This window comes from Callithrix jacchus, chromosome 2 (genome assembly GCF_049354715.1).
Source record: "Callithrix jacchus isolate 240 chromosome 2, calJac240_pri, whole genome shotgun sequence".
In the NCBI taxonomy this organism is placed as follows: domain Eukaryota; kingdom Metazoa; phylum Chordata; class Mammalia; order Primates; family Cebidae; genus Callithrix; species Callithrix jacchus.
In genome coordinates this window covers 8,529,466-8,555,049 of record NC_133503.1, presented here as the reverse complement: position 1 = coordinate 8,555,049, position 25,584 = coordinate 8,529,466, and the positions used below count along the sequence as shown (strand labels likewise).

At 46.5% G+C, this 25,584-nt stretch overlaps 1 long non-coding RNA gene across 13 annotated transcripts in view; it reads left to right on the top strand.

The window, feature by feature from the left end:
* Positions 1 to 24,139: 24,139 nt before the first annotated feature.
* Positions 24,140 to 25,584, top strand: part of LOC118149188 (uncharacterized) — a 219,237-nt gene continuing 217,792 nt past the window's right edge. For 12 of the 13 annotated variants that reach the window (XR_013528685.1, XR_013528681.1, XR_013528684.1 and 9 more), the window contains exon 1: positions 24,140 to 24,202. This is a non-coding gene — a long non-coding RNA (uncharacterized LOC118149188). Of the gene's footprint in view, positions 24,219 to 25,584 lie in introns of all 13 variants that reach the window. The other variant, XR_013528691.1, reaches the window with a different exon arrangement.

Below are 25,584 nucleotides of genomic sequence, written 5' to 3'. Positions count from 1 at the left end.
CTCCAAGCTCTGTTGTCTAAAATTATGCGGTGGCAGGAATTAAGAGGCACTGCATTCTCTCCCCAACAAAACGTCTCTGGGCTTCCATTTCCTCGTCTGCAAAAATCAAGGGGTTGCATTACACAGCCTCTAACGTCCTTCCAGTCCCCACATTTCACGTCCCTGTGATTCTGACCGCAGTCCTGATCCTGCCATGCAGGCAGAGTGCCGACTATCTGAGTCATTGCTTGTGGCTGAACATTTCATCACTGTCAAGGGCCCAGAAGCACACGGAAGGCAGCACTTCCTTCTCTCTGGTTACATGCTGAATGGAATTACACTTTAAATGACTTAATAAAGGAGATGGGTGCCTTCCTTCAGCACGGCTTGTCCTTGGGCTGTGCAGGCAGCGCATATAAAGGCTGCTTACGCGTCTCATCCAAGTAGGCTCAGACCTTGCTCGGCCGTGACCTTGTGCCAAGCATCTGGTTTGAACCTGCACCACTCGCGTTCCATAGTAGTATCACTTATGTCTCCTCACCCTGCTCGGGAGGTGTTCACCCCAGGATTCCAGAGAGGCAACAAGAAGGGCCATTTTGTGAGGCGCTATGAGCTGTAAACCCTGGTACGGTCTGGCTGTATCCCCACCCAAACCTCATCTTTTTTTTTTTTAAAGACAGTCTCACTCGGTTGCCCAGGCTGGAGTGCAGTGGCATGATCTTGGCTCATTGCAACCTCTGCCTCCCGGGTGCAAGCTATTCTTGTGCCTCAGCCTCCCGAGTAGCTGGGATTACGGGCACCTGCCAGCACGCCTGGCTAATTTTTGTATTTTTAGTAGAGACGGGGCTTTACCATGTTGGCCAGGCTGGTCTCGAACTCCAGATCTGAAGTGATCTGCCTGCCTCAGCCTCTCAAAGTGCTACCCACCCAGCCCCAGATCTTATCTTGAATTGTAGTTCCCATAATTCCCACGTACCGTGGGAAGGACCCAGTGGGAGGTAATTGAATCACGGAGACGGGTCTCTCCGTGCTGTTCACGTGACAGTGAATAAGTCTCATGAGGGCCGATGGTTTTATAAATGAGAGTCCCCTGCACATGCCCTCTTGCCTGCCACCATGTATGGCTTGCCTTTGCGCCTTCTCTTCCACCATAATAGTGAGGCCTCCCCAGTCACGTGGAACTGTGACTTTATTAAACCACCTTTTGTTTATAAATTACCCAGTCTTGGGTATGCCCTTAACAGCAGAGTGAGAATAGACTAATAAAAAGCCCCTCCCACCTATATACACACTCATTCACTCACTCAAATAGGTGTGTGTGTGTGTGTGTGTGTCTGCTTTTCTTAAAGGGAGGCATGAGAGTTGCAGGTTTAGTGTCAGATACACTTTGGTTCAAATTTTGTTTTCAACATTTTCTTTTTTTTTTCTTGGCGGGGACAGGGTCTCGCTCTGTTCTGCCCAGGTTGGAGTGCAGTGGCGCAATCACGGCTCACTGCAGCCTCTGCCTCCTGGGCTCCAGCAACGCTCCCACCTCAGCCTTCGGAGTAGCTGGGACTACAGGCATGTGCCACCATGCCTGGCTAATTTTTGTATATGTATTTTTTCTTTGTAAAGGCTGGGTTTCACCATGTTGCCCAGGCTGGTGTTGAACTCCTGGACTCAAGTAATCCTCCCACCGTGGCCTCCCAAAGTGCTGGGATTATAGGCATGAGCCACCATACCTGGCCACAGGTACTATTTCTTTAATGGCAAAGAAAAAGAAAGATGGGGACTTACGGAGATGGTTATGCAAAGCAGGAGACAACACAGCAGCTTCCAGATGGAGGTTGGAGCTTCCTAAGCCCTCAGCCCCCATGGAGATGTGCACCTGCTGCTGATTTCATCTGTGCGGCATGAAGACGCTGCAAGGCATGAGATGCTTGCCTTTGCCGGAAGGGCTCAGAAAGTTCTTAGTATTATTTTGGCCACCTTCCGTCTCTGCTTCCCTCAAGTTTTGGTGACTCCGACCAAGTGCCTGCCTGCTTAGCTGGTGAAAAAAAAAAAAAAAAGGATACAAAGCAATGGCCACTCATGCATATTCCTGACTATTTCCATGAGATCGAGTGACTGGAAGGTCACCTTCTCCATCCCATGCCTCAGTTGGTCCACTCCTCTCCTCCACTGTCTACAGGGTCTGCTGGCATCCTGATAGAACCACTTGTCTTAGACTTTTGGGCTGTTATAACAAATATCCTAGGTATTTACTAGTTCCATTCACTTAGACTGGGTCACTTGTAAACACATTCATTGCTCAAGTTTCTGGAGGCTGAAAAGTTCAAGATCAAGGTGCCCTCAGATTCATTGTCTGGGGAGGGCCTGTTTCTCACAGATGGTACTTTCTATGTGTCTGCCCTTGGTGAAAGGGGTGGAAGGGGCAAGCAGGCTCCCTCAAGTGCTTTTATAAAGGCACTGATTCCTGTAATCCCAGCACTTTGGGAGGCTGAGGCGGGGGGATCACAAGGACAAGCGATGGAGACCATCCTTATCAACATGGTCAAAACCCATCTTCACTAAAAATACAAAAATTAGCTGGGTATGGTGGCGTGCACCAGTAGTCCCAGCCACTCAGGGGGCTGATGCAGGAGAATCACTAGAACTAGGGAGGCGGAGTTTGCAGTGAGTTGAGATTGCGCCACTGCACAGCAGCCTGGTGACAGAGAGACTCTGTGTCAAGGCGGCACAGGAACGTTTAGACCATAGCACCATTCAGCAGACGAGTACTCAGCAGGAAAGAGGAAGGAAGTGTTGGAAGTTTCTGCACCAACACAGATGAATCCCAAGATAATCACGCTAAGTGAAAGGAGCCACACGAAAAGGAGCACACAGTGTATAATTCCACTTATGTGACGCTCAGAAAATGCAAAACTAACTGGTAGGGACAGAAAGTATGTCCCTGGTTGCCTAGGAGTACCAAGAAGCTTTTGAGGTCATAGATGTGTTCATTTTCCTTCCCTCTCTCCCTTCCTTCTTTCCTTCCTCCCTTCCTTCCTTCTTTATTTTTTTTTTTGAAACAGGGTTTCTCCCCTGTTACCCAGGCTGGAGTGCAGTGGCATGCTCATGGCTCATGAGCCTCCCGGGTTCAAGTGACGCTCCTGCCTCAGCCTTCCGAGTAGCTGGCATTACAAGCACATGCCACCATGCCTGGCTAATTTTTACATTTTTTTATAGAGACAGGGTCTCACTGAGTTACCTAGGCTGGTCTCAAACTCCCGGCCTCAAGCGATCTTCCCACCTCAGCCTCCCAAAGTGCTGGCATTACAGGTGTGGGCCGATGTGCCCAGCCTTGTTCATTTTGCTGAATGTAGTGATTTTGCAAGTGAATCCATATGTCAAAACTTACCAAAGTGTGCAATTTAAATAAATGCACTGTACTGAGTGTAAATTATACCTCGATAACACTGTTAAATATCAGTTAGTGACTGAGAAGAAAATCTCACGCATTCACAGGGAAGGGCAATGTCTGAAGAGAGAAGGGATTTTGAAGAGAAACAGAAACTGATTCTCTCACAATTCTGTAGGTTAAAAGTCTGAGATCAGGGCGTCGCAGCATTGGTTCCTTCAGAGGGCTCTCTCCTTGGCTTGCCGGTGGCTGTGTTCCCTGTGTCCTCACATGGTCATCCCATGATGTGGGTCTGTGTCCTAATTTCCTTTTCTTATAAAAACACCCGTCATGTGGTTTGTGTCTTTGGTTCTGTTTATGTGGTGAATGACGTTTATAGACTCGTGGATGTTGAACCAGCCTTGCACCCCCAAGATGAAGCCCACTTGATTGTGATGGATAAGCTTTCTGATTTGCTGTTGCAATCAGTTTGCCAGTATTTTATTGAAGATATTTGCATCTATGTTCATCATGGATGTTGGCCAGAAGTTGGACAGGGAAAATGTGGCACATACACACCATGGAGTACTATGTAGCCATAAAAAATGATGAGTTCATGTCCTTTGTAGGGACATGGATGAACCTTGAAACCATCATTCTCAGCAAACTGACACAAGAACAGAAAATCAAACACCACATGTTCTCACTCATAGGTGGGTGTTGAACAATGAGAACACATGGACACAGGGAGGGGAGCACCACACACTGAGGTCTGTGGGGGGTGGAGGGGGTGGGGAACTAGGGGAGGGATAGCAGGGGGTGGGGAGTTGGGGAGGGATAACATGGGGAGAAATGCCAGATATAGGTTATGGGGAGGAAGGCAACAAACCACATTGCCATGTATGTACCTATGCAACAATCCTGCATGTTCTTCATATGTACCCTCAAACCTAAAAAGCAATAAAATATATATAAAAAAGCAAACAAAAAAACCCACCAGTCATATTAGATTAGAGCTCACTCTCATGACTTCAATTTATGTACTTAAAGACCTATCTCAGGCGGGGTGTGGTGGCTCACGCCTGTTAACCCAGCACTTTGGGAGGCTGAGGTGAGTAGATCATGAGGTCAGGAGATCGAGACCAGCCTGGCCAACATGGTGAAACCCTGTCTCTATAAAATACAAAAATTATCTGGGTGTGGTGGTGCATGCCTGTAGTCCCAGCTACTCGGGAGGCTGAGACAGGGGGATTGCTTGAACCCAGGTGGCAGAGGTTGCAGTGAGCTGAGATTGTGCCATTACACTCCAGCCTGGTGACAGAGCAAGACTCCATCTAAAAAAAAAAAAAAAAAAGACCTATCCAAATACACTTGTATTCTGAGGTCCTGGGAGTTAGCACTTTAACATATGAATTTTGGGGACATGCAAGGTAGTTCATAACATGGTGCAGTTGATAAAACAATAATTTTTTTTCTTTTTTTCTTTGTGAAGGAGCCTTGCTCTGTCACCCAGACTACAGGGCAGTAGCACAATCTTGGCTCACTGCAACGCCCACCACCCTGGTTCAAGTGGTTCTCCTGCCTTAGCCTCCTGAGTCGTTGGGATTACAGGCACATGCCACCGCACCCAGTTAGCTTTTGTATTTTTAACAGAGCTGGGGTTTCACCATGTTGGCCAGGCTGGTCTCAAACTCCTGACTTCAAGCCTCCCAAAATGCTGGGATTACAGGCATGAGCTACGACACCTGGCTGATGATTTTGTATATGGTGAGAAACTCACCTTGAAACCCAGCAGGTAAGAATTCTGACTTCTTTTCTCCTTCCTAGAAGATTGGATGAGTAACTAAGTCACTCACACTCCTTCAGTTGCCGTCGTCTGAGAATGGCAGACATAGTTGGCTTGTGTGACAGCTGTCTTGTGGCCCCGTGGGCAAAGTCAAAAGGCTGGTACAGAGGCTGACCCCAAGCCCTAAAATCAGTGAGCAGCGGTGCCAACCCTGGAACTATCTTCCCTAAGATTTCTGTGATGTGAGAAACTGATGCCTGTGATCACTAGTGACTTTTGCTCTTACCAGAGCAAAAACTGTGCCTTGCATCCCAGGCTGGTAACATGCGTTACAGGATTGCCACGTGGGGTGAATGAGAAAAGCTATAGAAAATGGACCAGGTGCGGTGGTTCACGCCTGTAATCCCAGCATTCTGGGAGGCTGAGGTGGGCAGATCACCTGAGGTCAGGAGTTCAAGACCAGCCTGGCCAACGTGGTGAAAACCTGTCTCTACTAAAAAATACAAAAATGAGCCTGGTGTGGTGGCACATGCCTGTGGTCCCAACTACTCAGGAGGCGGAGGCATGAGCATTACTTGAACCCAGGAGGTGGAGGTTGCAGTGAGCTCAGATCATGCCACTGCACTCCAGACCGGTGATAGAGTGAGACTCCATCTCAAAAAAAAAAAAAAAAAGCTATAGAAAATAAAAATGGCTGTTATAGAAGATCTCTGGTCAATGTCAGGTTTTTCTGCCATCAATGAGACTCTCAGCTCTGGGATATTTGGATCAGGCATCCCCTGTTTTCCGAGAGAGCTGCTAATCCCTAAACCAAAGCATTTTGGGGCAGCTTCCAAATGTCCTTGTGGCAGGATGGTTATTTTTCTTCCCTAAGTAGTAGCAGGTGTTTGGCTGTGTCCATTAAAAGCCATTTCATGTTCCCCTGACAAACGAGTTTTTTATTGAGTGGCATAGGATCAATAATGTATCTCATGGAACTATTAAAATGGAACACGTCTGCTCGGCTGACAATTGTATTATCGATATGTACTGAGCGATAAATTATGTGAAACAAAAATGGAGCAGTCGGCCTTTTAAAAGGCTTATCTGGGGGCACGGCCGGCTTTGTCACAGCCACAGCCTCGGCTTCCTGGGGCCGCACTTGGAAAAAGCGCTCGATGCTGCCCAGGCAGCTTTCCGTCTCAAGTGGGAACGCGGCTGCCGGCTGTCTCGGGTCTTCAAAGTTAGCGGAGGCTCATCTGGAGTGAATGCTTCTCCTCTGCTTCTCAGCCAGGCCCCGGTGGAATAGAGTCTGTCCCGATCCCTGCCCTTTGATCAAGGTGAATATCCTTTGTCCCGTGCTCAGTGCCGTAGGGGAGGGCATTTTAGATACCCTAGTCCTGTCCCCATCAGAAGTCAATTCCCACCTTTGCTCCTCACTGCCATCGGTCTGACACTTATCCAGCTTCTTCCAACTTACAGGTTTTGTCTTCTCTCCGTGGCCTCTGACAGATGCAGTCACATTCCCTGTCAATTGCTGATCTCTTTCGGTAACCACTTTACTCCCCACCCACAATCTGCCTTTCCCATCTCATGGGAGTTGAGAAGTCTCGGTTGCACTGGCAGCTGTTTTCAGGATTTCTATTTTTTTTTTTTTTTTTTTTTGAGATGGTGTCTCACTCTGTTGCCTGGGTAGGAGTGCAGTGTTGTGATCTTGGCTCCCTGCAACCTCTGCCTCCTGGGTTCAAGCGATTCTTGTGCCTCAGCCTCCTGAGTAGCTGGGACTATAGGTGTGCACCATCACGCCCGGCTAATTTTTTGCAGTTTTGGTAGAGACGGGGTTTTGCCACGTTGGCCAGGCTGGTCTCGAACTGCCGACCTCAGGTGATCCACCCACCTAGGCTTCCCAAAGTGCTGAGATTATAGGCATAAGCCACTATGCCTGGCCAGGATTTCTATTTGAATCATCATGATTTCCATAAAACCTATGCCTTAGGGACCATTCCTCCTGGGTACCGCATTGCAAGGCATGTTGGAAACTCAGCTTCTCAGGAGAAAATGAAAAGGAAGCAGTCTGGAGATCAGGCAGGGCAGGGCTGGGAAGCTGGGAGCCTGATTCGGCTGTGGGGCTGACCCCAAAGGAACTGGTCAGAAGTTGAATGCACAGGGCCAATAGGACTTGGTAAACTTGGATTGATACGGGGCAGGGAGGAATAGTTGTGAAGTAGAATCCCATGAATGACGGTTCGTCACAGACGTTCTCTTCCAGTGGGAGAAACTGGATGTTACACAGGAACCAAAGGCCTTCCTCCGAGCCCAGATGCAGTAGTCTTACCCCCCGGGCAGCCACTTCCCATCCGAGTTGGTAGTCACCGGAAAGCTGTTGCTGTATTTGGCCTAAAGGAATGCCTTTCTTTCTTTTCTTTCTTTCCTTTCTTTCTTTTCTTCTTCTTTTTTTTTTTTGGGACGGAGTTTCGCTCTTGTTGCCCAGGCTGGAGTGCAATGGTGCGATCTCAGCTCACCGCAACCTCCGCCTCCTGGATTCAGGCAATTCTCCTGCCTCAGCCTCCTGAGTCGCTGGGATTACAGGCACATGCCACCGTGCCCAGCTAATTTTTTTGTATTTTTAGTAGAGACAGGGTTTCACCATGTTGACCAGGATGGTCTCGATCTCTTGACCTTGTGATCCACCCGCCTCGGCCTCCCAAAGTGCTGGGAAGGAATGCCTTTCAATCAGGAAAGTGTGTGTGTATTGGAAGCAGTGACCAGCTTAATAAGACTATCTGAGAGAGAAGACATGGTTGAAAGGCACATTAAATATTACGATAGAATTTTAAGGTTGGAAACACAAGATTTCCTAATAGAAACTATGGGTAGTTATGTTCTACCAAGACGTCTTGTATAGGGATACGGGAGGGGCAGAGATTCTCAAGGAAGCTGGAGCAACTCCCTCCAGGAGCTGTATCAGAATCTTATGGGACATATCAAATGTGTGATTTTCATGATTACTTAGAAAGGGGTAGATTTACCCAAACAGGGCTAATGGACTCCTTACAGCCAGTATTTCTGCTTCCTTTAGAACAGAAGCCCCTGAACTTTCACCTAGAACAAGGCAGCTCAGAATAAAGGTTACATTTCCCATCTTCCCTTGCAGCTGGGTCTGACCATGTGACTAGGTTCTGACCAATGGGATGTGAGCATGACAGATTATAGGAACTTGCTGTAACAGAAGCTGACATTAGACCATGAGTCCTTTTCTTTACCTCTTTCTCCATCGTTGTGCTTGGCATGCAGATGCTACTCTCTTTGACCTTGAGGATGAGGGTCACGTCCTAGAGATGGCTGAGGGTTGAGTTATTAGGTTGGCGCAAAAGTAACTGCAGCTTTTTTTTGCTGTTACTTCTAATGGTAAAAACAGCAATTACTTTTGGACCAATTTAATAAAAGGACCGAGGATCCTTGGGGACTCTGTGAAGCAGAGCTCATAAAAACCTGCCCAGAGCTTCCCCCACTGGACAAATTTTACATGTGAAATCAACTTCCACTGTGTTAAAGGCAGTATTGTTCTTGTTTTCCTGTGGCTGAAGATCGAAAGAACCACAGTTCTTTCCTGCTCTGTATACACATCGTGCTCCTTACAGCAAGTGCTAGAGTGTAATTGTCCTCCTTTTGAATCTGGGCTGGCTTTAGTGACGAGATGGAGCAGTGGAATGTTGCAGAAGCAACGTTTTGGGATTTCCGTGTTTAGGTCAAAAGGGACGACTTTTGCCTGAGTCTTCTGGAATGTTTGTTTCAGGACATTGCCTCTCAGAACCCAGCTGCCAGGCTGGGATAAGCCCAAGCTAATGGAGAGGCACCCCGGTCCACCATCCAAGCTGAGCTCCCAGTCAATAGCCACAGGAACAGATCACCTTAGATGCGATGCTCAAGACAGCTTATGGATGAATGCACTCCCAACTACCATACTGCAATTATACGAGACACGGAGAGAGGCCCTTCCAGCTCTGCTCCTGGCCAGTCCTCAGAACCATGAGATGAACTAAAAAGTTGCTGTCGGAAGCCCCTAAGTTATGGGATGGTTTGTTACACAACCATGGATAACCAAACCAGCCAATGTGATCACAGAAGATGTAATTTAGATCAAGAGCAGTCTCTGTTAATGGGATGGAAAAGAACGAGAGGGAATTGAGGAAATAAAGGCGATGTCTTGGATACTGGTTTGCTCACAGCAGCTGATAAAGTCCTGCTTGATAAAGAGCAAACTTGGCCCAGCGCGGTGGCTCACGCCTATAATCCCGGCACTTTGCGGGGCTGAGGCGGGCGGATCACAAGGTCAGGAGTTTGAGACCAACCTGGCCAAATGGTGAAACCCTGTCTCTACTAAAAAAAATTGCAAAAATTAGCTGGACGTGGTGGTGTGTACCTGTAATCCCAGCTACTTGGGAGGCTGAGGCAGGAGAATGTCTTGAACAAAGGAGGCGGACGTTGCAGTGAGCTGAGATTGCGCCACTGCACTCCAGCCTGGGCGACAGAGGGAGACTCTATTTTAAAAACAAAACAAAGCAAGAAAAGTGACCTTGTGTGCAACATCAGTGGGGTGACGCTGGCACACAGATGGCCTTGACTCCCTGACTCCTCCCGCCCTCTGAGTCCTCTGTAAGCCCTGGTGTTATGCTGCGGTCCAAAGGGGAATGCCAGCCTTCCCTGGATGGCCTTAGTTCTAAGTGCTTGCCCCATCTCTCTTTGTTTCATCTCTCTTTCCTCTTGGCTTCAAAAAATTAGTCTGCTTTGATTGAACACCTGTTTCTGGCCTGTCTTGTTTTACAGGACCCTCTGCAAATGGGTGGGATACATAGGGCGCCTATCCTCTCCAGGTTTTGTGGGACAGCACCCTATGTATCCCAGCCAAAATTAATGACTGGCCCAATGTCTGCTGACCTGCTTGTCTGAAAAGTCTTTGCAAACCCCAGGTAGGTATTTCTGTGGGGAGCAACGGAACCCCTCACACAGAGAATTCTGCACAAAGCCATTGCCGAGTGGCAGGTCTTAATCAAACAGACATGGGATACTCACTAATCGAGCCCACCTTCTGCAGAGCACAGCAATCAGAAGAATTGGAAAGAAATTCCAATATCAACAGGAACAACTCCAGTAAGGAGTCATCAGCCTTCCCTGGCATTCTCTACCCAAAGCAGCCTTGCTTGCTTTTCCGCCTCTCCCTACCTCAACCGCACCTCCAATAACCAGGCAATCTACTGCAGGTTTGGGCTTAATGTCTCATTCATTTCCTAAGCGTTGAAAGGGATAATTGAGAGGTAATTGCATTACTGCACAGTTTGTAGTTAACCTTCTATTTTGGCTCTTAACATGCGTATCTTTGCTCCAGGAGTACATTAAGGGTAATTATAGGCAATTCCCTGCCAGATCCAGAGAAAGGGGCTTGCAGTGAGTGCAGGAGCCTACCAGGAAGGAAGGATTAACGTAGCTGAGCTTGAAGCACATCCAAGAAGGTGAATGAATTAAGGTCAACTTGACATGAACTTTGGCCAAGCAGAGCTGGAAAAGTTAGAGTCAGATTGAAGTCCTTTCTTGAGAATTACTGTTCTTGAGAACAAAGCCCAGATAAATTGCTGTGTAGTCATTTATTCAGCCAAATATCTGAGTAGCTTCTCTCTGCTGAGCTTTGAGTTGAGAGCAGTGTTTGGAAAGGTTCTCTGGTGCTTGGAGTAGAGTGACATTTGTCATGATCTGTCCATAAAAGAGAGCCTACAAGATCGGTGTTTGGGTTCCAGCATGATGTGCTGTAACCCTCAGGAGCATTTAAAGAAATAAAACGTCGCCATTTCCACTGTGGGCATTTAGGGAAAGTCAGTTATTTTCTGTAACTGGGCATGAGCTCCTAGAAAATGAAATTTATGTGCAATACTTTCTTCCATCTCAAATGCACAATAACCCAAATAAAGCCTTGAGGATAGAGCCCACATCCAAATAGTGGCACTGCAGTGGGCGTCCCTTCACCAGTCCCAGTCCTGGCTCATTTGCTCTGGGCCTCAGTTTCTTCACTTGTATAATGAATGAGCTGTAACAGGTTCACTTTCGTCAGCCAAAAGTGCAACAGGCACTGCTGTCACTCATGCTTTCTGGTCTGATAGTTCCAGATTTATCTCCTTCTTGCTTAATATTAGGTCAAAATCTCCTTAAAGCATGCTATCCAGATGTGGATATTGTTGAAATTTAATGAATTTTCTTCCTTCCTTCCTTCCCTCCTTCCTTCCTTCCTTCCTCCCCTCCTTTCTTTCCTTCTTTTCTTTCTTTCTTTCTTTCTTTCTTTCTTTCTTTCTTTCTTTCTTTCTTTCTTTCTTTCTTTCTTTCTCTCCCTCTTCCTCCCTCCCTCCCTTCCCTCCTTCCTTCCTCCCTTCCCTTCCCTTCCCTTCCCTTCCCTTCCCTTCCCTTCCCTTCCCTTCCCTTCCCTCCCCTCCCCTCCCCTCCCCTCCCCTCCCCTCCCCTCCCCTCCCCTCCCCTCCCCTTCCTTCCTTCCTTCCTTCCTTCCTTCCTTCCTTCCTTCCTTCCTTCCTTCCTCCTTCCTTCCTTCCTTCCTTCCTTCCTTCCTTCCTTTCTTTCTTTCTTCCTTTCTTTCTTTCTTCTTTCCCTCTTCCTCCCTCCCTCCCTTTCCTCCTTCCTTCCTTCTTCCCTCCTTCCCTCCATTCCTCCCTCCCTTCCTCCTTTCTCTCCTCTGTTTCTCTTTCTCTCCTTTCTTTTTCTTTCCTTTCTTCCCTCCCTCCCCCTTCCTTTCTCCCTTTCTCCCTCCTTCCCTTCCTTCCTTCCTTCCATCTTGTCTTGTCTGTGGTTTAACAGGCTCTCACTCTGTTGCCCAGGCTGGAGAGCAGTGGCACAATCGTAGCTCACTGTAACCATGAACTCCTGGGCTCAGGCGGTCCTGTAGCCGGGACCCCAGGTGCACACTATCATGTGTGGCTACTTTTTGTATTTTTTGTAGAGACGGGGTCCTGCTATGTTTCTCAGGCTGTGAATATTTTCTAAAGAGTGTCTTACTGTTCAGTCTACCTGTGGCTGTTCGAAGAAGTGACTCTGGAAAAGTTTAATTCCCCGGCTGGCCGGAGGCAAATGAAGAATGTATATTTCTCTATCGGCCGACAAGATTCACTTCTGTTGCTTTCCATTGACTGTCATGTTCCAGCTTATAGGGCTTTCTCTTTGATCTTCATCTCCCAGGAGAAAGGCTGGAGCGCAGGCAGAGGGTTTAGCGCTGAGTTTCACTGACTCTGTGGTTGCAGAAACAGCTCTGGTAGCCGCTTGAGGGTTCCAGACAATATTGATGAGGATTAATGATCCTGTCAATAGGTGTTTAAAATAAATAAAAAGATGAAAACAGGGATTAGGGAGAAACTACCCTGGGTTAATAAATGAGATGAAGTTCCTACAAGATTATTCTAGCAATTAGTGGGAAACATTTTGTCACAAACAAAATAAATCCGCAATCAGAAAATAATTTGCAATCAACTTTGCAAGTGAAATAGCACACTTTCCGTCAGTCAAAGGTGTTTCAAAAATTAAATGATCAAGTCAAGAGCGATGCTTTCAGAAGGTAAATGGTTAGAACCGATTATCCTGGCAATTAGTCAACCGTGAAGCATGAACCGGGGAGGCATTTCACAGAACGTGTTTCCCTTGAAGAAGCTGTCCAACCGCACGGAGAGCAGAGATACCTTGATGTGGGAGGCTGATGGGGCCTTCCTGGAATTCAGCAAATGCACTCATATAAAACGCTCTGCGAGCCACTGGGGCGGAAGTCACTCTCATAATGGAATCGACCCCCTGCCACACCACATGGGTCGCTTTGTGTGGACAGGTGATACCTGCCTCAGATATTTTCAAGGAACTCGATCCTCATGCATACTTGGAGATTGCTTGGGAGGCCAAAATGAAGGTTGAAAGTGGTTTCTGCAGATGATTATCCACTGAAGCAATCAGAGGCCCACCCTGGAGAGACCATACATAGGCAAGTTATCAATATTTTACCTCATTTTTACTGCTGACCGTAAACACTCTATTTGGAGGGAACTTAATGAGCATATTTCAAGCAGCAACTTTGTCTCCTTAATCTGGCAACAAAATGGGAAATGCATATCAAAAAGAACATAGAGCCGGGCGTGGTGGCTCACGCCTGTAATCCCAGCACTTTGGGAGGCCGAGGCAGGTGGATCACAAGGTCAAGAGATCGAGACAATCCTGGTCAAACAAGGTGAAACCCCGTCTCTACTAAAAATACAAAAATTAGCTGGGCATGGTGGTGTGTGCCTGTAATCCCAGCTACTCAGGAGGCTGAGGCAGGAGAATTGCCTGAACCCAGGAGGCAGAGGTTGCGGTGAGCCGAGATCGCGCCATTGCACTCCAGCCTGGGTAACAAAAGCGAGACTCTGTCTCAAAAAAAAAAAAAAAATAATAATAATAAAAAGAACACAGAGGTTCTCAGTGCCCTTACAGGGTTGCTGATCCTCCTTGAAAAGCTGTGCAGAATTTGTGTATGAAAGGCAGGAAGAGTCTAAAGCTAGTTCTCAGCGTAGCCCTGTCTCAGTAAACTGATTGCTATTCATGCATTATCCAATATTTTTACTCCTAATTTTTCTCTTAAATATTTATAAAACTGGCTTAGGCTGCAAAGATCCAAGAAATAAAATAGAATTATCTTAATAGAGAAAAGGTTGGGATATGTCATTCTGATTTAGAAAGCCCATTTCATGGTGTGTGTTGGAAGAAGAAATAATTAATTTGAAAGTCCTTGATCTCCGACTACAGTTGCATTAATGATTTTACAGTGTTAAATACCATGGTATTTCACATTCATTACCCTCGGGTTCATTCTCAGCCCTTGTCTTCACGGTAAGAACCGTGTCCACGGCTGCGGATGATTAAAGCACAAAAGATTAAAACTGAAAGGGGTGATTTTGTGAAGCTGCCTGTTTACTCTGGATTTTAGCCACTCTGCAACTCAAATATCTTTTTTCTCTCTTTTCAAGTTGAAGGAGTGTGGTTAATCCATCCTCACCATTCGCTAACCTCGTTTCTTTTACAGTTCCGAGTTTATGTTGCACCCAAAGTCAATAAAAGTGAGTTTGTTGATATTCGTTCACTTCCATCGAGTTGTTGGTGGGCTGCATTTCTCTTCCCCGCCCTGTTTTTGGTGCTACAGGGGAGGATGAATAGACTGGTGCCAGCTGGAGCAGCCCACGTCCCTGTTGGTCTGGACCAAGGACAGTGGTTAACCGAGGGCAGGCGTTGACCTCTCTCTCTGGCTCCCCACAGCTTGTGAGTGAGCTCTTCCTTCTTGTCTATGGGGCCATCCTCCAGATACTGCTGCCACCTCTCTGATTTTCTTCCCCTACAGGGGATACCCATATTACCGCTAGGGACACTACTCCAAACCTCTGGACAATTTCTGGACACTTCCTTTTCAACCCTCATACTAAGTTCCTGTACTGAATGTCATCCTTGTATCCTGGGATTGCCACAGGTATGATATCCCTATAGCACATTCTGCAATGTTTAGCAAAGCCCTCATTGAAGACCCACTAATATGGTTTGGCTGTGTCCCCACCCAAATCTCATCTTGAATTGTAGCTCACATAGTTCCTATGTGTTGTGGGAGGGACCTGGTGGGAGTTCCTGTATTGAACTTCCTCCTTGTCTCCTGGGATTGCCATGGGTATGATATTCCTATAGCACATTCTGAGTGTTCACAAAAACCCTCATTGAAGACACTGACAGACCCATACTAGTAGGAGGGAAGATGAAGAGAAATTGATTAATGGGTACAAATATGTGGATTGATAGAGAAAAATAAGATCTAGGGTTTGACAGATCAGTAGGGTGACTGTAGTTTACAATAATCTGTTGTACATTTCAAAATAGCCAGAAAGGAATAATTTGAATGTTCCTATCATAAAGAAAAGACAATTATTTAAGGTGATTGATATGGTTTGACTTTGTCCCCACCCAAATCTCATCTTGAATTGTAGCTCACATAATTCCCACATGTTGTGGGAGGGACCTGGTGAGAGATAATTGAATCATGGGGGTGGGTCTTTCCCCGGCATTGTTCACATGATAGTGAATAAGTCTCATGAGATCTAATGGTTTTATAAATGGGAATTCCCCTGTACAAGTTCTCTTGCCTGCCACCATGTAAGACGTGCCTTTGCTCCTCCTTGCCTTCCACCATGATTGTGAGGCCTCCCCAGCCATATGGAACTCTGAGTCAATTAAACCTCTTTCCTTTGTAAATTACCCAGTCTCAGGTATGCCTTTATTAGCAGCATGAGAACAGACTAATACAGTGATGGATATCACAATGTACTGATTTGATCTTTACAAATTATATGAATGCGTTTAGTAATCCTGTGCACCCAAAACTGTGTACATCTATTATACATCAATTAAATTTAAAAAAAGAAGGAAAGAGAACTCAACAGCATGCAAGTGCCATACAGAAGCCCTTGCTCAGAGTGTGTAGACTTTGCTATCCAGGAAACATGCAGAAGTCCAGCCTCTCATCCCCACCCTCCCTGTATGCTCTGGAAATAAAATGCTCCATTTGATCAGGGGCCCTTTCTCATGGAAACCTCTGTCTGCTACTTGGTTCTAGTGTGGAAGATTCTGTTTGCACTCTGTGTGCTTGTCAGAAACTCCCAAGGTAAGTGGTTGTGGTCTCTGCATTTCCATCCATGCCACCTCTGTCTTCCTAAAGCACAGCTGTGATCACTATGTCTCCTCACTGGGATGTTTGGTACCCTCCCATTGCCATCACGTGAATTCAAACTCCTTTTCCAACCAAGCCCAGTCTGTGTTTCAGGGGTTTATTTCATGTCATTTTAGCCCCATTTAAGCTTTTCTAGACAACATTGTGATCATGTGTTCAAATTTGCCTTCCAATTTGCTGATTATTTCTTTAGCTGCCTCCCTCCCTCCCTTCTTCCCTCCCTCCCTCCCTCCCTCCTTCCTTCCTTCCTTCTGTCTTTCTCTCTCTGTCTCTTTCTGATGGGGCCTCACTCTGTCACCCAGGCTGGAGTGTAGTGGGGTGATCTCAGCTCACTGCAACCTTCTCCTCCTGGGTTCAATCTATTCTCTTGCCTCAGCCTTTCAAGTAGCTGAGATTATAGGTGTGTGCCACCATGCCTGGCTAAGTTTGCTTTTGAGACAGCATCTGTTGCCCAGGCTGGAGTGCAATGGTGTGATATCGGCTCACTGCATCTTCCACCTCCCTTGTTCAAGCATTTTATGTCTCAACGAATGACTCATTCATTGAGACTTGGGTCCATGCCTCAATTTCCCAAGTAGCTGGGAGTACAGGTGTGGTCCACCAGACTTAGCTAAATTTCTGTATTTTTAGTAGAGATGGGGTTTTGCCATGTTGACCAGGCTGGTCTCGAACTTCTGGCGTCAAGTGATCCGCCTGCCTCACCCTCCCAAAGTGCTGGGGTTACAGGTGCAAGCCACTGTGCCTGGCCTCATTGTCTGGTTTTGAGAGATTTCGTTTGCTTTCTAGACTACTGGACTATGCATTGACGGTTTTTCTCCTTCTATCCGACATTTTAGGCATTTGAGAGTGGTTGGGTTTTGCATTCAGTCCAGTCCGCACCATCGCCAGGAGTCTGCTAACGCACCTTTGTCTCTCTTTCAGGGCAGTCACCTACCTTTGTTGTCTGTTGCAGATATTTGCTTATCTTTTCGTTTTTGTTGGACTGAAACTTTTTTTTTCTTTGTGAATTGTGTGCCCATCACCATGACCTGCGAAATAACCAATTCAGTATCAGGGAATGGAGTACCCAGAAAGTGGAAGTGAGCTGAGTCTGTGGGTCTGATTTTGCCGTGCTTGGGAGATGCCTTGGACAAGGGAGGCTATGTCCTGCTGCAGTAACAAACAAGCCCGCCCATCCCAGTGGCTCAACAGAGTTAATGCTTAGTTCTGCTCTTGGTGTCATCTGATAAGGGTCCTGCAGTTCTCCAGGGCATGCCTCTGCCTCACCGGGGATCCAGGTTGCTATGCCGTCTGGAATGCCTGGTCTTCATGGTCACAGTGACAGGTGGAGAATGCTGAGGAATGTTTTCATTACTCAGGTGTTGACATCTCTCTCTGCTCTGTGCACTGGACATGGCTTCCACCACTTCCATCACTTCTGACACCCTGTTGTCAAGACAGAGTCACATGGCAGCACCGATATTCAAAGGCTGGGAAATGACTGTATAGATGGAGACACCCCTCCCTCCCTCCCTACCTCCCCGCCTCCCTCCCTCCCTCCCTCCCTCCCTGCCTCCCTCCCTCCGTCCCTCCCTCCCCTCCCTCCCTCCCTCCCTCCCTTTCCTTCCTTCCTTCCTTTTCTTTCTTTCTTTCTTTCTTCCTTCCTTCCTTTTTCTTCCTTCTTTCTCTTTTCTTCCTTCCTACCTTTCTTTCCTCCTTCCTTCCTTTTTCTTGCTTCCTTTCTTCCTTCCTTCTTTCTCTATCATCTCTTTATCTCTTCATCTAACATCTTTCATCTCTATCTCTTTATATCCTCTCTGTATCTCTTTATGTATCTTTCTATCTATGATCTATTTGTCATCTCTTTCTCTTTCTCTTCTACCTATCTATCCATCTATCCATGAATGCATATGTCAGAGACATTTGAACCAGAGTGACTCCATCTTGAGTGAAGGCCAGGAAAATGAGGCTGGGACTTGCTGGGCTGCATTCCCAGAAAGTTAGGCATTCCTAGCCTCTAGATGTTTATGGTTGGGGGAACCTTATCAGTTGATAATGCTTACTAAACAGACCCAGGCTTCGAGTGTCCTGATATCCCAATACCTTGAGAACAGACGCAGTCCTAATTTTACTTTAAAGATAATAATATTGATTCTCGCAAAATATAGTAATTAAGAAAATCAGTCCTTTATCACAAACCCTTGTAGCAGAGCACGTCTCCCCATGATCTATTTCTAGCGTATATATATATATAAACAAGCATTGTACCTAGGGTGGACGCATTCCTCCTCTTACTTTTGGGAATGCCCTCCTCTGTCTACGGAGTAGCTCTTTGTTCTTTCACCACTTTTGCTTTGCTTTGCACTGTAGACTTGCCCTGAATTCTTTCTTGTGAGAGATCCAAGAACCCTCTCTTGGGGTCTGGATTGGACCCCTTCCTGTTAACACATTCATCTAGTTATCTATCTATCTATCTATCTATCTATCTATCTATCTATCTATCTATCTATCATCTATCTATCATGTATCTATCATCTATTATCTATCATCTATTTATCATCTATCTATTATCTATCATCTATCATCCACCTATCTATTATCTATCTATCATCTATCTATTATCTTTATCTATCTATCACAAACATAAATATTTAACAGGACTGGAGCAAAGATTGTTCATTGATGTGCTTAAAATTGTCCCCAGGTGATTCTGATGGACACCACTTTTTGGGAATCCTTGCACAGACTAGTGACAGGAGCAGGCTTGGCAGTGTTATACACAGAGGGAGGCAAGGAATATCGTGTACAAAGAGGTGATTGCTTCTGTCCCAGCATTTCTGGAAAGGCTTCCTGGAGTAGACGGGAAAGGAAATAAACAGTTATTATTATTACTTTAAAAATTGAGGCAGAGTCTCACTCTTTTGCCCAGACTGAAGCTCCGTGGTATGATCCTGGCTCACTGCAACCTCCGCCTTCTGGGTTCAAGCATTCTCCTCTATCAGCCTCCCCGGTAGCTGGGATTACAGGCATATGCCACCATGTCTGGCTAATTTTTTTTTTTTGAGACTGAGTTTCGCTCTTGTTACGCAGGCTGGAGTGCAATGGCGCGATCTCGGCTCACCGCAACTTCCGCCTCCTGGGTTCAGGCAATTCTCCTGCCTCAGCCTCCCAAGTAGCTGGGATCACAGGCACGCACCACCATGCCCAGCTAATCCTTTGCATTCTTAGTAGAGACGGGGTTTCACCATGTTGACCTGGCTAATTTTTAGATTGTTCTTAGAGACAGGGTTTTGCCATGTTGGCCAAGCTGGTCTAAAACTCCTGACCTCAAGTGATTCACATGCCTCAGCCTCCTGAAGTGCCGGGATTATAGACCTGAGCCACTGAGCCCGGCCAGAAATAAACAGTTATTGAATGACTATCATGGTCATCTTCCCTAAGCCTCTGAACAATAACTGTGGTGTTATTATCTTCATCTTAGAGAGAGTAAACTGAGGCTAATTTACCTGCCCAATGGAACATAGCTAGGAAGCGGGAAAGTTTGGATTTTATCCTAAATGAAGTGGTACCCGAGTTGTATCTTAAAGGATGTGTGATGTGTATCAGCTAGTTTTGGACATAGAATTGCTGTGTAACAAGCCACCCGGAGCCTCACATTAAATCAAACATTTATTCTCATAGACCTGTGGATCTGCTTGGGGTTGGCTAACATGGTCCAACCCCTGGACCAACCCTTGGCTGGTCTCAGTTAGACTCCCTGGGGGTGGTTGGGGACTGGCTGATGATCCAACCCAACTGGCTAGATTCGAGTGAGGTGTGTCTGCTTTCAGTTGGTGTGCAGTACGCTCTTCTTATGGTGATGACAAAGACAAAAGAGGGCACATGGGAATTTCTGAGACCTCTTAATGCCTGGGCTTGGAGCTGGGACCCTACCACTTCCACCTCATTCTGTTGAGCCAAAGCATGTCATGTGGTACACCCAAAGTTAAGAGATAGGGAAATGTGGTCTGCCATTTTTGTGAGGGCACATGCAAAATTACACGGCAAAGACCATGGATATAAATAAGGAAGTGTGAAGAACTGGGTCCAGTAATACAGCCTGACACTGGTGGATTTCCAAGAGGTGAAAAAGGCAACTGAATTAAGAAGAGGACAGAGGAAAAAGGAAGCGAAGAGGATATATTTGTTGAGCATCTATCCCATTGGCTGGCTATGGCACTAGGATATTTTTCGTTATTTTAATTTTTTCAGAGGTGGGGTCTCACTCTGCTGTCCAGGCTAGAGTGTAGTGGCACGATCCTGGCTCACTGCAGCCTCAAAATCCTGGGCTCAAGCAATCCACCCATCTCAGCCTTTTGAAGAGCTGGAGCTACAGGTAGACACCACCACACCTGGCTAAATTTAAAATTGTTTCAAGAGAAGGAGCTTCTGGCTATGCTGTCCAGGTTGGTCTCAAACTCCTGGGTTCAAATGCTTCTCCTGCCTTGACATCCTAAAGCACTGGGATTACAGGCATGAACCACCACACCTGGCCTCTAGAATATTTTTCGTACATTTGATCCTGCCTTTATAGTCACCTTGTCTAAAATAGATTTAGGTATCTCCTTTCTGGAGAGGAAAACACCCCAGCGATTCTGAGGAGTGGAGAAAGTTTTCCATGGCTACTTAAGGATCGTTGTAGAGCCAGAATTCAGCATGGTTAGAACTGGAGGCCATTGTGTTCAGGGAAACCAGCCAAGCACAGAAAGACAAAGACTGCATGTTGTCAGTCCTATGTGGGAGCTAAGACATTTGCTCTCATGACAACAGAGAGTAGTCACCAGAGGCTGGGAAGGGTGGGAGGTAAGGGATGAGAGGTTCATTAACGCATACGAAAATACAGTGAGGTAGAAGGAATAAGTTTTCATGTTGAGTAGCAGAGCCGCATGGTTATATTAACCACAATGCACTGCATATTTCAAAATAGCTAGAAGAGAGGACTTGAAATATTCCCGACACATAGGAATCATAGAATATTTCAATGTGAAATATTCCCGACACATTGAGGTTATAGATATCATAAATGCCCTGGCTTGATCATTACACATTCTATGCATGTAAAAGAAGTTACATATGCCCCATAAATATGTACAAATATTATGTATCAATAAAAAATAAAAATAAAAACAAAACGAAAGCCAACAAAACAACACAAAGTGAAGTCTGTCTCACTCCTCAGACCCTGCTGTTGCCTTTAAAACACAGGTTAGTAACTTTGTTTGCAAAGGGCCAGAAAGAGAATGTTTTATGCTTGGCAGGCAGTGGAATCTCTGTAGTAACTCCTCAACCCTGTCATAATAGTGCTGAAGCCGCCACTGCAATGCGTAAACAAACGGACCTCGATGTATTCCAGTAAAATGTTATTTACAAAAGCAGGCAGTGGGCCACAGTCACAGGCTGCAGGTTTGACAGATCCTGCTCTATAATCGCCTCCTTTTTTTTTTTTTTTGAGACGGAGTTTCGCTCTTGTTACCCAGGCTGGAGTGCAATGGCGTGATCTTGGCTCACCGCGACCTCCGCCTCCTGGTTTCAGGCAATTCTCCCGCGTCAGCCTCCTGAGTAGCTGGGGTTACAGGCACGCGCCACCAAGCCCAGCTAATTTTTTTTTGCATTTTTAGTAGAGACGGGGTTTCACCATGTTGACCAGGATGGTCTCGATCTCTTGACCTCATGATCCACCCGCCTCGGCCTCCCAAAGTGCTGGGATTACAGGCTTGAGCCACTGCACCCGGCAATCACCTCCTTTTATGGGGTCTGGCTCAATCCTGGAGAGGACTCTAGACAGAAAGAAAAGATGTGGACGTGTGGGAACCTACGGTGGCTTCAAGAGGCAGAGAGTAATTTGAGGAGATGGGAGCAGATGGTGCTAATCCGAGGTCTGGGAATTGAGGGAACGGGAGGTGCTGAGAATACATTTGGGGCCTGAGTCATCTCGGGTCTACTTGTTGAGCAAAGCTCTACCATGGGGCAAGGTCTTTGCTAGGCTCTGAGAGTACACAATAGAGAAGGCGAAGACCAGTTCCTGTCTTTGAAAGAGGTGACAATTTGGAAGGAAGAGAGAGACCTGGAAAGAAGTGGTAACAGGGTAAGAGTGGGCAGAGTGTGGAGGCGGTGAACGTCTGAGTCCCACATGGGAACAGTTTAAGTGAAGTCCCATTGTACAGTATCATTTATGGTGTTCTGTGTGTGTGTGTGTGTGTGTGTGTGTGAGAGAGAGAGAGAGAGAGAGAGAGAGAGAGAGAGAGAGAGAGAGAGAGACAGGGCCTCACTCTGTCACCCATGCTGGAGTGCAGTGATCTTGGCTCACTGCAGCCTCAACCTCCCTGGCTCAAGTGATCCTCCCACTTCAGTCTCCTCCGTAGCTGAGACTACAGGTGTGTGCCACCACACCCAGCTAATCTTTGTATTTTTTGGTAAAGATGGGGTCTTGCCATGTTGCCCACGCTGGTCTCACACTCCTGGGTTCAAGTGATCCTCCTGCCTCGGCCTCCCAAAGTGCTGGGAGTATAGGCATGAGCCACCATGCCCGGTCCCATCCATGCTTCTTGCTGGCCCAGAGACGCAATGACCAGATAGAACCAAGCATTGTCCATTGGGCAGAGAATCAGAGTCAATGAAACAAATGGCTCATTGTCTTTCTTAAGTCTCTTGAATGCAGACATGCATTTTTTTTGAGACTGAAGCTGGTACTACTATTTGAAAGAGTTAACACATTCTGCTTGGAAGGAAAAAACAACCATGTGGTGACAAAGAATTTGTTCCCTTCTTTGGGTGGCAGCCACAGGATTCCTCGCCAATTAGTAGCATCTGGTCCTCATAGAAGATTCATTCCTGGGTGAGCTGGCAGGTACCTCTGGATGTGACACTCTGTGAAGTTCCTGATGGCCCATCTGTGATGTCTTCCCTTCCCAGATACCGCAGCCTTCCCTCCCCCTCTCCAACCCGTCTGCCTTTCATTTGAAATATTTTTAAACACTTAGAACTGAAAGCAGAACGATCTCCAGCTTTTTTTTTTTTTTTTTTTTTTTTGAGAGACTAGGGTGAGATTCTGAATTGGTTTTTCCAAATTTAATAAAAAGAGACAGCTATGACAAGTAATAACTATGATTTATGAGCACATACACATGCCAGGACCTATATTCGCCATTTTACATTCGCCGTCTCATTTAATTACCAAAACAAGGGCGTGAGGATGGAGATGCCTTGATTACTGCAATTAACAAAGGAGGAACTCACATCACAGAAAGGTACTTCCCCGGGCCAAGGTCACACAGTTCCTAAGTGTTAAGCCAGGATTCCAACCTGGTGTTGCATGAGTCTACAGTGCAGACCTCCAACATCTAAGGGGAGATCCGAAATTCAGGCTGTAGAGAAGTAGATGTTTAAATGGTGACATTTCAGAGAGGGAAGTCCTTTTTTATTCAGTTTCTGGGCGAAATTCAGGCCCCATCATTCTGAGGGGTCCCTTCCTAAATTTTCCTAATAGTACAGTATACCTTACAATAGTGTATACTGTTTGACAGATTCTAAGATGCTTTTACAGACATTGAAGGACATTAAGAGGCTGTCCTTGGCTCAAGGAGCCAGCTCCAAGAGTCTAGTGATTTCTTAGTGTGGGAAACAAACTCACCTGTACAAACCCGAAGAACTGACTCAGAGACCTGACAGCGAAAGTGATACTTTTTTTTTTTTTTTTTTTTTTTTTGAGACGGAGTTTCGCTCTTGTTACCCCGGCTGGAGTGCAATGGCGCGATCTCAGCTCACCGCAACCTCCACCTCCTGGGTTTATGGAATTCTCCTGCCTCAGCCTCCTGAGTAGCTGGGATTACAGGCACGCGCCACCATGCCCAGCTAATTTTTTGTATTTTTAGTAGAGATGGGGTTTCACCATGTTGACCAGGATGGTCTCGATCTCTTGACCTCGTGATCCACCCTCCTCGGCCTCCCAAAGTGCTGGGATTATAGGCCTGAGTACTGCGCCCCACCAAACGAGACTTTTAATGACGGTCTTGCAAGATCAGTTATCCCATGGGCAGGCAGGCACACCCAGCACAGCTTCAATGAGCACGGTTTATCCCCCAGTGCGCAGGTCCCTCCCCCCGTTCCTCATTGGCTGAGTACTATGGGGTTGCGACCTACCCGGACGTCGCCTATTGGTTGCTGGGTAGGGGCTTCAGGTGTTTTCTTTAGGGTTATCTTGCTGCATTCTGTTGCAGCCCACAATGCATTGCAATCCTAGTTCGTTTAGCTCAGGGCTCTTCAAGTTTTTGACTTAACATCCGAGCAGCTGGACCGGACAGACGAAGTGAGCTATTTTGCAGGCCAGTAAACGTTTATCTGGGACTAAACTTTGGTTTGGGTGAGGGCAACTGAGTTGGGAGGGAGGCGACAAGCAGGCTGTGGGGCCTTAGTATATTCTGTAGTTTGCTGACCCAAGCCGATGTGAGGCACTTCGTCTTGGAAATGAACCACCGTCTACATGATTTCCTTCACTGAGACTCCCCGATATCTTATTTTCCTTTTTTAGGAAGATCAGGGCTGCCTCCTAGAGCTCTTCTATACTTGGTGTTCTCAGAAATTCTGGTTCACCATGGCCCCCCTCCCCCGCTTCCCCAACCCCAGCCTCTCCAACCCACCTAAACCTAATTAACCAGCCTATTTTCCAAATAGACTCTGCTGAGAGGGTAGGAAGAGAATGAGGTCCAGCCTGTAATTCAGACACATCATCTTCATTCACTGGGAAAGAAAAGGCCTGGGTCTTAATGAGAAATAAAGAATTCTGCGGACGAATCTTTCAGTTTCCTGTCAAAGGCCCAGATTGAGAAATTTAGAGTTGCCCAGCTTCTGGTCTTTTATTTTAAGTAACAGTGGGATAAATGGGCTCTGGTAGCAATCAAATACACCAGTTATCTTCCTAAATTGATGATACATCTGGCTACTTCACCCCTTTTCAATTTCAAATGCAATTTGTCTGAAGCCTCCAATTTAAACCACAGAGATCTTCTCTAAACTAAATAATAGGCTACACAACTCGCTGGCTTTCCATGAAAAGACAAAGGTGTGTGTGTCTGTGTGTGTGTGTGCGCGTGCGCATCTGCACTTGCACCCACTCACACGGTGGGGATAATGGATTGAGGTTGATGAGAAGAGACGCATTCCAACTGATGATTGAATTTAAAGCTCTTTCATTTCTACTGGGGATTTGGGATCTGATGAAATTATCAACATTTCTGCTGGGCCGAGCATGCCATGATTTCCGATATAGACAGAGACTTGAGGTCTTGGATAGCTGAGCAATCCTGGGCAAACTTCCACCACTCTTTGTCTATTCCACCCCTGTGCTGGCCGCAGGATTCATCACAGGTCTCAGCCATTTTTGGGCGTCCTAACTGGTTCTCACCTCTAGCGTCACCATCTCCACCCTACTTCCAAGCATCTGCCAACAAGTATTTTTTTTTTAACATGAATATCTGCTCAGTCACTTCGCTTCTCAGACACACACACACTGTGTCTTACCCGAAAGGGGTCTAGATCCAGACCCCAAGAGAGGGTTCTTGGACCTCGCAGGAATGAATGTAGGCTGGGTCCATAGAGTAAAGTGAAAGCAAGTTTGCTAAGAAAGGAATAAAGCATGGCTACTCCTCAGACAGAGCAGCCCCGAGAGCAGCTGGGTGCCCATTTTTATGG